The sequence below is a fragment of the Oryzias melastigma genome, linkage group LG6 (genome assembly GCF_002922805.2).
Source record: "Oryzias melastigma strain HK-1 linkage group LG6, ASM292280v2, whole genome shotgun sequence".
Taxonomy (NCBI): domain Eukaryota; kingdom Metazoa; phylum Chordata; class Actinopteri; order Beloniformes; family Adrianichthyidae; genus Oryzias; species Oryzias melastigma.
In genome coordinates, this window is record NC_050517.1 from 9,658,188 (window position 1) to 9,667,051 (window position 8,864).

At 37.5% G+C, this 8,864-nt stretch overlaps 1 long non-coding RNA gene across 2 annotated transcripts; it reads left to right on the top strand.

The window, feature by feature from the left end:
• Positions 1-5,310: 5,310 nt before the first annotated feature.
• LOC118598835 lies at positions 5,311-7,897 on the top strand. Of its 2 annotated transcripts, none has more exons than XR_004948011.1 (2): positions 5,311-5,789; positions 7,564-7,897. It is a non-coding gene; the product is annotated as an uncharacterized LOC118598835 (long non-coding RNA). The 2 variants fall into 2 exon arrangements; XR_004948010.1 differs by having other exon boundaries at positions 5,311-5,558.
• Positions 7,898-8,864: the final 967 nt, after the last annotated feature.

An 8,864-nucleotide genomic window follows, 5' to 3' on the forward strand; every position in this document is an offset into this window, starting at 1 on the left:
TGAAGTAAAGCATACATTCGCAACATGACCCTGAAATATTTTGTCTATGAGTAGAGAAATTACAAAGGTTGCACTCTGTTTTTTCTTTTTTTTTTAATTTATTTTACAGCTTCACCAAAACGCTGTTTTTCAAAAACGCCCTCACCATGAACTGTGACAGCGCAAATCCTGCTTTGCTTTCAGGTGCCGCTTACCTGGAGGGTAAAATAATGGATAAAAGGGGCTGTTTACATGTAATTTTTTTCTGGCCCAAACTAGAAGCTGATCAAATTTCATTTGATTTTATAAAAAAAAATAAAAATAAATTATCAACCACCAAAAAAATAAAAAATGTATTTAGAAAAAGGAGATGCAATTATACCACCAGAATCTCTCTAGAACTGATGATATTTACTTCTACTTCTATTTATGTCTTTGCAGTTCTTGATTTGTAACTTATGTGATACACTTTCTGCATGAGTACAAAATTATGAAAACTGTGATGACCCAGGATTCTAGCAACATTTAAATGCATCACTTACATATGAATCTTGGAGACGTAAAAGGAGTCTCACTTCATATTTGTACGTAAATGGAGTTTTGTGTGTGCGTAACAAGCGATTTGTGCGCAATTGTTAAAGCTGTGTGTGTAGTTAGTTTCAAGTTGTAATTTTAAGTTGGGCATATGTAAATTGCATTTTGTACTTTTTTATTTTCATAACTCTGGTTCTCATGCAGTACAAAATGCATTGTATGAGTTACAAATGGAGAAATACACACACACAAATCCGGGCGAGTCTATGTTCTCCTCACAGATTTCAATCCCTGTTCTTTGTGCTGGTAATTAGAAAGGGATACAGCAAAAGGCTGGATACATTTTTCTATATTAAATATCGTTCTTTTGGCTAAGATCTCACTGACCACCAATGAGTCTCTCTCTTCAGGAGTCGCCAAGCTGCTTGCTAGCGCCACCACCACCACTCTGGAAAAAATGGAGTACTGCAGTTTCAGTGATTAAGACAGTAAATGCTACCTCAATTTTTTGTTTGTTCTACGTCATGTCATCCCGAGGTCCACTTTGAGTTTCCTACCATTAAACTGACAGACTTAACATTGAAACTTGTCACCTCTGCCGCACGAATCACATCCAGTGTGAATACTCCATAAGAAATGTTGGCGTCTATGAATATTTCCTATTTGGAATGTGGTCACTCAGTCCAGTTCTCATATTCAATTGACTCAATTTCCCTTTGACAACAGTAATTTTTGGAACTTTGGAACTTGCAGAGCAAATTCCAGTTAATGTGGTCCTCTTACTTTAGGCTTTATTATTGCCGTTTAGCTCACAGAACAAAGTCTGTCTACATAGGATTATCTCACTTTAGCACGTAATAAATAAAAAAAAGGGGAAAAAAATGAATGTTAAGAAGTTGAAGCATTCAAGATTCTATAAACACTGCTTCCCTCCTTTCCTTCCTTGTGGATGGTGTTCTTTGCCTGTGGCGAGGGGTTCAATGAGTCGTTGGGTACTAATAGTGTCAGTGTGGTCAGTAAACTTGCATGCTTTGATAAAACATAAACAAATCAGACTGTGTGGAAGCCCAGGCTTTAGAATTGTCACAATGCATACATTTCACTTACGGCTTAACAGCAATGAATATAGAGTATATCTCCTAAATGTTTCAATCCAACACTGCTCTGGTCAGCCTGTGATGTTTTGTGCATACCCTTTATCAACCAAGTGGAAATCGCCAAACTCATTGAACTACACATTGTTATAGATCCACTGAAAACAGAACAGCAAGGTGATACCAGCAAATAATGATAAGGTTCTCATTTTAAGAAAATTAGACATTTGACAGCTTCAAGAGGAGATACCAGTACGGAAATATGAGGCGTTAAAATGCCCGTCAGGTCTCACTTAAGAGCGAGTTTCAAAGCGGGTGCTGCCGGTAGCCAGCCATTAGTGCTTGGCAGCCTTGCCTTCAGCATTTCAATGTAAAACTGACATTTAGAAGAGAGCAGATGACGCTATTGACACATGGATAGGCTGTAATTAGTTCCCCCTTTAGCATTCAATGTGTGAGGCATTTCATCACTAAATGTCAATTATCATGGCAGCTCTATTCAGCAAGTAACCTTCAGTTATCACACTAAGCATTAAAAGGAAGGGTGCCTTTAAGATTAAGCTGACTTTATCCCCATGCTGACAGGTCTCTTTGACTGTGCTTAGTGATATGGAATAATGTAGCATTCAGATATCTACGGGGTATCACCTGCAGCAGGTGTTAAAAGACAAACCCTCTCTTTATACTTTCTGAAGAATTCTTTTACTAAATTAGGAGCCAGGCTGACTAAAAGACTAAATTCATTGTTTCTGACTTGGGGCTTGGGGGAAAAAAGCTTTGTGTTATTCAGTGCTGTCAATTGACAAACATTTCTTCCTCTGTCCACCCCCAAACTTTTAGATTTTTAAATTATACAAAACCAAAACACATCTTGGGAAAAAGAAAAAAGACAGCAATGAGTGGGATAAGTTTGTTAGTTCCTTTCTGCTCACTTCAAATGTAAATGTGGGTTGCATTCAACAAGCACAACTGATGATCCTACCCTTCATCAGTGCCCTAGAAAACATGATTATCCACACCCCAAATTTATGCATAAATTAAAGCCTGCACTTCAAGCTTAAGCTAATTTACATTTTATGAATCATTCGGTGATTTGGAATTTTTAAAGTCCCCCTACTAACCTTTGGTGGGGAATAACTGCATCTATTCAAAGACTAACAGGAATATGACAAAAATTAAAATCTACAATTTTTTTCAAGCATTTTACAAATGCCAATCTTACTCATGGGTCATTTTACTAAATTTGTAAATTGTTGAGCCTGCTAAAAATTCATTGATAAAGATAATTATAAGCACCTTAACTGCAAAACATTTAAACCATTAGTCAAGGGAGCACCTTGCATTGTGGGTATAGGAAAGGCAAAAATAAACTTAAAAAAAAAGAAGGTAAATACTTATGTTGTGCTTTTTTGACTTCCTAGAAGCCCACAGTGCTTTACAATCACAGTCCCATTCACACTGATGGTGGCTCTGATGCCTTACAGTGGTGACAACCTACAGCCATCATGAGCAATGTGGGGTTCACTGTCTTGCTCAAGCACACTCCAAAACATGGATGGGCAAAATCTGTGATTTTCCAATGAGAGGTTGACTGCTCTACCTCAGCATCATGACCATCCCTGTGGTGCAGAGGTAGAGCAAAAAAAATAAAAAAATATATTAAAGTCACTTTTAGGGATGAGATAAAGAGTTCTATGATTTAGAAAGAACTTAAAGTTCCAGAATTGGAAGTAGCTAGTTAAGGTATATGAGATTACCGTGTTGACTTTTGGGCTCGTAACTTCAGATGAGGTATGAATGTTCTTTACCATGCAGACATTTTTTGGGCAAAAATCATCATACTTCCACCTCTGGTTTAAAGGAGGGTTCGAAAGCAAAAGTAACTGGAGCAAAATCAATTTGCCAAGTTACACCCAGACCCAGTTTACTGGGCTGGTTAGTTTTGTAACAGACCATAATTGTTAAAAGAAATAAAGACAGTTTTAACACATTAAAAATCGCGGTGAATCCAAACTTTTGCTTCTTTTCCCCCCAAAGTGACTTTAATCTCTGTGCTATCCTAGCATGTTCACATTAAAAGTGGGGTCATCTGGACCCCACAAGATAGCGGGCTAACCTTTTTTTTTTTTTTTTTTTTTTTTTAATCTTCACTGCCGTCTGTAGCAGACATAGAACCCTGTCCAGCTTTGTCATGAGAGGGACCACACATCAATATAAGGGTGGGGTCATTTGGGCCCCATAAGATAGCCCATGATGCTTTTTTTTATTTTAAGACAAAGTATTTTTTTTTTTTAACTTTGGAAATTCATTGTGTCCTGCAACAACAATGATTATCAAAATGAAACTTTTTATAAACCATAAAAAATATAACAACTGGTCAAATAATAAAAAGAGAATGAATATTTATTATTGATATTAATCATTCAATCCCATAAAAGCATTTCTATAATGTCAGGGGCACATGACCTAATGGTGGGCAGCTCAATCAAAAATATTGATGTATTGATCTCAAGTTGGTATTGGGTTGATACCGGCCAATAGATATTAATATTTCCACTCTTGTTTGAAATTTTCTTCATCTGCACAAAGGGTCCAGCTGAGTCGCTGCCTCACCACTTCTGCCTGTCCTGTGAGATCTCAGCAGCAGAAATCACAGTGCATGCATGCCGTCCGCATGCATGGTTCACCCTATTATCACTCTATTTAAATGCTCAGTTGTTTTTCACATGTTACTTTTCACCTGTTTTATTGATCCATTTAAAGACTAAGAAGTTACACATTATTTATACTTTTACCAGATTTTTTTTTAATGTTGAACATTTTGATTTATTTTTGTGTCATGGTTACTTGTTTCGTTTGGTGTGTAGACTGTTTTGCATACATTTATTCACTTATTATTCAACTTAAAGATGTTTTTATTTTGATAAATTATTTTCCATTTAATTGAAAATATTGTCCTAATTTGTTTTTTATGCTCATCAAGTAATTTAAAAATGGGAATTTTCCAAAAAAACATTCACAGGGATAAAAAAAATATTAAGGTTAAAGTTCACATCCACGGCATTTACAAAAAATATCGATCTTGGTATTGATATCTGCGATATTGAAGATAATCGGAATGCTCACTATCACCCAGCCCTACATGACCCTTCATCTGACTTCTGCCCTGATATGCTATGTCATGTTTGCAGAATGGAATAAACGCACAGTTAAGCAGTATTGAAAATGACAGAGCTAAAATTTTAAGACTTTAACTTAAAAAAAAGAAACAAATTTGACAAACCTGCAAAATCCATAAAAGCAGAGACGAAACAAAAATAGTGAAAACAGGTGACCAGGAAATGACAAACTGATAACCATGCACTTGAATAAGACCAAGGGTCATAAACAGTCACAGAAACAGTGGAATAATTGCTCACTTGTGTGGTGAAAAAGAGGAAACAGAATATGACCAAAAACAAACCATGATTGAAGAAAAAAAAAAAGGCATTAATACTCACATGAGGCTGTCAAGATGAGGAGACTGTTTGACCTAAGGCAATACGCTCTAATGGACAAAGTAGCAGTATTTCTTACAAGGTTTTGCTTTTAAAAAATGTTTGAGAAAAGCTTTTATCTTTTTGTGACTGTTTTTAATAGCTGAATTCTGATCACCATCAAACTGCTGAATGACTGCTGATCATCTGATGAGAAACAGGTGCATGACTGAAACACAGGCTGCTGACAGCAGAAGCAGGACACTATAAAGGTCAGAGACCCAGGAAAGCAGGAACGGAAGTGAGCTAAGTGAGCTTCACAACAACACGAGCAGCACAGTAATCGGGCAAAGATGGATGACGTCTGAGTCAGGAGCAGATTGTGGGGACTTGATGAAGCTGCCGCGCAGAGCAGGGGCAGATCCAGATCAGGACAGATCAGACATACAAGAAAGAGAGGTCAAAGATTAAATAAGTGAGTAAGAGAAACCAACAATGTTTTCTTGTCTGTCTGTTTTGCAAGGAACTGCGTGTTTACATGAGAACTTACCTTTGTTTTACTTACTTTTTAGATTTGGGCTCTGGGATATGAATAATGAATGAGATGTAAAGCAGGTGCTTGTCAGTGTGTGAATCACATGAAACCAACACCCCTGTCTTAAAATGAGTGCAGTTAGGTTACATTTGCACCCATTTGTCATTTAAAGTAAGTTATTTTTAAGTGGCTATGCTTACTTAAAACTTCCTTTTTGTATAAGAATCAAAGTGCCTTACAGTCACTGACCCATTCACACAGACTAATTTACATACTGATGTTGACTCTGCCATGAAGGGCACCAGGAGAAATGTACACTTCAGTGTGTTGCTCCAGAACACACATCAATACGCAAGGCAGGATCTGAACCTGAAAATATCCAATCAAAGATTGACCATTCACTCTCTGCACCCATTTTTACACTAGGAGTGTGTATTGGCAAGAGTCTGGCATTACAATATATATCACGATATGATGCATATCGCGATATATTCCAATACCGTACCAGAACAATTTTTCAAATTTTCACTTTTTTTTTTTGAGAGTACAACTTAGAAAAAGAACTACAAGTTGTTTTTAAACAAGCATATTCATGCTGCTTTTCTTTTGGTAAATTAAGAAAAATGTTTTTTTAAAGGGAACAGTCAACATTGTCTGATTTCCCCAACAAAATATTTTTCAGTATAGAAAAAATAAATAAATAAATAAACAGAATGAATGTGCATTAACCAATAAGGTTCCAAAAGTATGGTTGACGAAATAAAGTGCTGTTTATTTCCAACATTGCCAAATCCAGCACTTAAACTGTTCAGGGGCCTTAATGGTGCTTAAATTGGTGCTTCAAAAGTAAAGGTAAAAAAAAGTCAATTCTTTCCAGAAACATTTCAGTGTGATGACAGGATGAAGGAGAGTGCTTGAATGTGGCTAAGTAAGCTGCTGCATACTTCAATGCTCACCTTGACAATGGCCTTTTTTTTTTTTTTTTTTTCTTATAAAGGCATTGTACTCATCACTCTGATCCATCAGGTCGCTCAACTATAGCTGTGAAGTTTAGCAGAACTATAGTCCGCTTTGCTGACTGCATTTTGACTGAGGCTCCATGCATTACCAGCTGTTCATCTTCTCTCGTTCTTAGCTGAGCTCTTTACAAAGAACTACAATCCGCGTAGTTTTATCTGATGCTGGGAATGCGGCTCAGAGTTTCGGTTCAATATCAATCCTAAGTAAAATTTAAGTAGTACATGTTACATAACAACAAAAACCATGAGGATGACTAGACATTCAACACAAGGTCTTGTTGTTTTGGTCAAAGTGTAGAGATGCTCTACTATACTCAGTGTGCTCTGCTGCCAACTAGCCATCGAGGGTTTAGGTGAAAAACAAAAATGAGATACTGAGGGACCCTCATAAATAATTAATTGAATATTGTCTTTCTTTCAAATATCCCAATGTATCGCCAAATAAATTTTTCCCTACATCCCTATTTTAGATTTAGTAAGAGAAAGATGTCTCATAAAAGGTGGATTAACCCTTGTGCTATTCTAGCATGTTTACATCAAAAGTGGGGTCATTTGGACCCAAGAAAGCATGCTGAACTTTTTTTTTCTAAGGATTTTATTTTTAATCTTCACTGGTGTCTGTGGCAGACATAAAATCCTGTCTACCTCTGTCATGGGAGGGATCAGACAGTAATATAAGGGTGGGCTCATCTGGACCCCATAAGAGAGCACGAGGGTCCTTGATCGTTTGAGGTAGAAAGTGCACAACCTGTTTGTTTGCTATCAAGATGATCATTTTAAGGAAAATAAAAAATATTCATATGTTTAAAAAAAAAAAAAAATTATTCATCCCTTTAATCTGATTGAAAACACAACTCTTTTTTTTTTTTTGGATTACCTGGGAATATTCCAATAACCATCTTTTTTTTCTCTCTCATACTTGTCAGGTGTCAGGGCTGCCCACCTAGCTAAAGAACAGATCCTGCATACTTGCTTGTCATCTCCTCATCAGATAACCTGTTTAAGGACATCCACGTCCACCAGCCAATGTTGGTTCCTCTGTTCCACTCCGGTGGAGTACACCGACCTAAAACTACTGCAAGCCATGTTTAAACCTTAGACTTGTTACTGCTCGCTTTCTACCATCTCTAACATCTACCGTTCTCTCATCAAGGATCACCAGGATTTCCTCTCGTCACGCCACTGACCTACAGCCATCCTGAGAACTCTTGGACGTTTGCTCTTCCATTACAACTACTCAATAAACCACCTTCCCTCTCACTCTCCGTTGTCCTGCATTTTGGATCTGATACCACCAGTTCTTAACAGAACCACAGAGCTGGAAAGACTAGCTACAGATCAACCGACCGATTACTGTCACACCCTCTATCCATCTCTATACATTTATGGGTTTTGACAAGTGCTAATAGTAAATGATTGACCTCCTCATTTAATATTAGGCTTTTATGTTTCAGAAAGTGCTTTACTGCCAGTGCAGACATCAAGCTAGAGAGTAGAGAAGCCATAAAGCCATGACTTTGCACCATGAACTGCCATTACTGCTGAATGCAGAGTACTCAGCATGAGTGTAAAGGCACACCATTACCTGGAGCAGTCCACTCTCTGTTTATAGGTTTTGTTTAGCACCTGTCCTTAAGCATGGATACATCATTTTTTAATGTGTTGTGATACTATTCTACAAATACGCAACAAGAAAACCTCTCAAAAGTTTATTGTTACCAGTTTAACCAAAATGAAAAACACGAGTAAGAAAAAATGTCTTCTTAAATTGACATACACACTAAAGGCAAATAACGTATTTGTATCTATTCCTTGTCCATCCAGGTAACAAGCTTAATCTGCTTACAAATATGCATTCGAGTGGAGCCTTGAACTTGGAGGCCATTCATCCTGAGCGTGCTCCTGTCATGCTTCAGATTCTGGTATTCATCACCAGTTGCAACAAGGGGTCAGAACAACTCTGGTCCTAGGGATGCAAGGTCAGGGATAATTACACTGACGCAGGCTATCATGCCAGCTGAGGGACCAGTGTTGAATGTCAGAGCTCATTATGCCAGCAAGGACATGGAAGGCGAATAAAGCAGTAAGTGCATCTTCACCTTGGGCTCTAAAAGGAGAATTCAGACAGAGTTTGCTATGCCGTGAATCTGTTTCATCCCAGCCACATTACCCAGGAAATGCTGCATTTAATATTAAGCATTAATGGGGAATGTAATACAGGCTCCAC